The 4259-nt window shown below is 36.8% G+C and overlaps 1 long non-coding RNA gene across 1 annotated transcript; it reads right to left on the bottom strand.

Annotated features, from left to right (window-relative positions):
- Positions 1–455: 455 nt before the first annotated feature.
- Positions 456–3549, bottom strand: LOC118500342. Its single transcript, XR_004902910.1, has 2 exons — positions 699–3549; positions 456–618 (listed from the first exon to the last, which is right to left on the bottom strand). It is a non-coding gene; the product is annotated as an uncharacterized LOC118500342 (long non-coding RNA).
- Between the last annotated feature and the right edge of the window lie 710 nt (positions 3550–4259).

Here is a 4259-nt window from a genome sequence, read left to right on the forward strand (position 1 = left end):
TCTTAATCACTTAAAGAACTGGTTAGAACCTGGAACACAGGAAAAATAGTTAAAGGATGTCCTGCCCATCTTCTGGGCCATCCAAACGGTCCATCAGTACTCCTGATGTTTCCATGTAATCCTTTTCATTTTTAGCAATAACTCATACTTTTCTTAACAAGAATTCAAAAATTCCACTTCATAAAAATCCATTTTGATTTGTCTTACAAAGGACACTATATAAGACTAAAAATGCTGCACCCTGGCTTGTGTAGCTCAGTGGATTGAGCGTGGGCTGCGAACCAAAGTGCCACAGGTTTGATTCCCAGTCAGGGTACATGCCTGGGTTGCAGGTCATGACCCCCAGCAACAGCAAATTGATGTTTCTCTCCCCCGCCTTCACTCTCTAAAAATAAATAAAATCTTTAAAAAAAAAATGCTGCATTACTGCTACATTTTCCCAATGTTGTGATATGAAATTATCACTGACAATCTCAGTTGGTAACATCCAATTTAATAAACCACACATGTTAAGCTGTAGCTCTTAATCATGCATACGTGATGCAGAGAACTAGCAGAATGTTAAGCTTCAAGTAGTGCAGCATTCCTGACAGGGAGCTACTTAGATTCTCCATACTTCTGTAATCAGAAAACTTGTTAAATACCTAGCTGTCTAATATTAACTCGCTGAGTTATAAAATCTGTGTACCTATTTCTACGGCTCCAGTTCTGTCCTGTAAATATGGCTTATGTTAAAATGTTAGACGGTGTTATCAAAGGCTCTTCCCTGGTCCTGCGACTTGAGTTTGTCTCTATTTCCTCTGTGAAGGAAAAGCCCTTTAAGTACTTGAGGACCATCAAAGAACCATCTTAGTCATCCGTTTTCTACAGTAAACATACCGTATTTACTTGACACTATTTCCCCCCTCCAGCTCCAGGTTCCCTTCATTTTCATTTTCTCTTAAAAACATAGTACTCTGGGGGTGGGGGTTGGGCTGGGTGAAGATGCACAAAAGGGGACAAAGTGGGGACAACTGTAACAGCATAAACAACAAAATAAAAAATTTAAAGTAAATCTTATTCTGGGAAAAAAAAACAAAACAAAACATGGTACAATACACGTGGGCTTCCAGAGTTCTCAATTTCTTGACCTGGATAGTAGTTATGCAGAATTTGGCTTCAGAATTACAAATGCATACTAAAGTGCACACACGTTTTATGTTAAAAAACAAAACATCCAAAACAACACACAAAAGGTGACTTGAGCAATGTATAAAAAGGTTAACAATCTAACTCTTCTGGTTCCTTACCATCTAAACTCTCCTGTTCAGCACACTTTCTGAAGAGATTTTATTTAATTTTAGAGAGGGGGAGGGAGAAAGAGAGGGAAACATCAATGTCTGGTGCCATTCAAGTGCCCCCAACTGGAAACCTGGTCTGCAACCCAGGCATGTGCCCTGACTGGGAATCTAAATGGCAACACTTTGGTTCACAGGCCAACACTCAATCCACTGAGCCACACCAGCCAGGGCTGTTTAGTACACTTTTAAGGCAGCTTAGATTGTGAGCAATATATAGAAAGATTAATAGTCTAACTCTTCTAATCATTACAATCTGACCACTTTTCTGTTCAGCACATATTTAAGGCATCTTAGATTGAATTAGGTTTCAACAGCAGGCATAAAATAAATTGGCTTATACTAACCAAATTTCTATATGCAGTCATCAGCTTTCATCTATACACTTAAAAGAGCACTTATTACACTTGTGCTATGTACACCATACACAATGCTAAATGCTAAGCATTTATTCTGGCAGACAACACGGTAAAGCAGAATGAGTTCCTAGCCTAAAAGAATATGCTGCATTCAATGAGGACAAGAGTAGTTTATAATTTTTTGCTAGGGTATCGGATATTATGGTAGATAAGTGAACAATGGGTAGGATAAGGCAAAGCAAAATGCATCTCATAGGGAATTCCTTTAGTTCATTTTAACTAAGGTTTACACACTGAGATGACATCAAATGGTTTTTAGCTTAAAATGATACTAATTTTATAATTGAAAAACCCACAGAAAGCAATTAAAGACTGAAAAATTTAAGGGTCAAAAAGTCCAAGTTACGAAGCTACTGCAGTAACTGGCGTGATGTGGGGCATGAAAAGGAAGAAACACTTTAATTGTGGTAAGATGAATATCGTCACCAAATTTATGCATAATTGTATACTGATATTAAACAGATAAATTCTGTGTTTTATCATAAGTTCCTTTCTATGCAGATGTTAGTGATGATATTCAACTTTCAAAAAAATTCAAAACGTATTTAACATTCCCCCCATGGCAGTCTTCTAGTTATCCTGGAAGTCTGTCTTCCAGTTATCCTCGAAGGTTCTAGTTTTCCCCTTCTAGTACAAATAAAGACAAAAATTATGACCTTCTATAGTCAAGGACTAGCTAATTTACCAAGTCCTGGTGGGTGAGAATGGTATTTTTTTCTGTGGCTCCTTACATTCCATGGAATTTGCAATTACAGTACCAAAAAGTTATTGCCAAATAGTTCATGCTGTAGATGCATTAAATCCACGCGTAGGTGAATTGAAAATTCACTGAACAGTACACTGTACGGTGTACTATTATATGCTTTTATTAAAGGGAAGGCTCATTATAGTTGACTCAGGAAGCTGGGCAAAGCCAAGAGATTAGGAAAAATCATTCCTGAGGGAAAAGCATTAAAACCCACCATTTGCCCAACCAACCCTTTTCTATTTGCAAGAATTAAAATTATCTTCTGCATTTTAAGAGTGCTGTAAACCAGCTCACTGTTGTAAACACCTAAAATATCTTAAGGAGAAATTCTATGTACAGATGATTATAATTAAGACATGTTATTTACGGGTTTTTCTTTTTCCTAGTAGTGGTGGTGAAACACCCCCCCAATGCCCATTTTCTTTAACCACTGGGATCCATTTTTAACGGCTAGCATATAAGAAAACAGTAACAGAAAAAGGGCACAATTAAATGTACAACTTTGGCTTCATTCACATAACCGATGCACATTAATCATTAATGCAATGTTTCTGAAAAATAGGGAGCCCAGCTCATAAATCAACACAATCTCCAAGGCCCTCGAGTCAGACAATGGAATACAACTAATTTCCATTATTTCTGGATTCTAAGAAACAGTAATAACACATCTTGTTCACTTCAAACTTCAATAACCTAAGATTTCTAAATTTTAGTATGTACCTCAACAATTAGACCCTTGACATTCACATTCAAAAATATTTGAAAACCCAATGTATGTAAGATTAGAATTCTGTTAAGGGATATATCAGTATCTACTAAAGAGACTATACAATCCCATGACAATGAAGTTTATTTCTTTATCTGCCTAATTAAATTGCATACTTAACATTAAAGTCACCCAGCAAAATTCACCCTTGTCACTGTGGCTTTTGGTTGGAGTATTGGCATGTAAACCTAAGGGTTGTGGGGTTGACACCCGGACAGGGTACATGCCTAGGTTGCAGGTTCAGTCCCTGGTTGGTGCAAGTGTACAAGGCAACAAATCAATGTTTTTCACATTGATGTTTCTCTCCCTCTTTCTCCCCCCACTTCCCCTCTCTGTACAAAGTCAATGAGCATATCCTTGGATGAGGATAAATAAAATCACCCAGTGAAATCAAACACACCTACAGAGTTCTTACTTCCCTAACAAAGTTTTAAAAGGATAATTTGCCATTTGTATTAAAATCTTTTTTGTCTTAGCATACAAATTTCTGCGAAAATGTTTCAAGTTGACAGAATGGGCCATTTTCATTTCAAATAACTTGTAAGAGGGGCTTGGTATGAATTATACCAAATCTTAAAAGTAAATAAGGACTAACTTCAGAAAAGCTTTGTAATTATTGACTAATATACTTTTAGATAGAGTAGTAATGCTAATTCTCCATCATAATATTATGGCTAAGTTCCTGTATTAATACAGGAATAGGAAGGCTAGACTAGAAATCCAGAATTCCTGCATTCTCTAATAATGGCTTGGAATAATCCCCTGTACAATTTCCTGTTTTCCCAAGGGAAACAAGAAAAACAGTATAGAGGGGTCTGAGGAGTTTTATAAAGTACTTTTGACACACCCCACCACCAAAAGGTTATATACCATACCAGCTATTTTCCTACGAGAGGGACTGGTATTCTAATATCTAGAAACTGGCCAAAAATATCAGTTGTATAGAGCAGACACAGGCATAATCTCAAAATCAGATAAACAAACAGCTA

Source organism: Phyllostomus discolor, chromosome 4 (genome assembly GCF_004126475.2).
Source record: "Phyllostomus discolor isolate MPI-MPIP mPhyDis1 chromosome 4, mPhyDis1.pri.v3, whole genome shotgun sequence".
Taxonomy (NCBI): Eukaryota; Metazoa; Chordata; class Mammalia; order Chiroptera; family Phyllostomidae; genus Phyllostomus; species Phyllostomus discolor.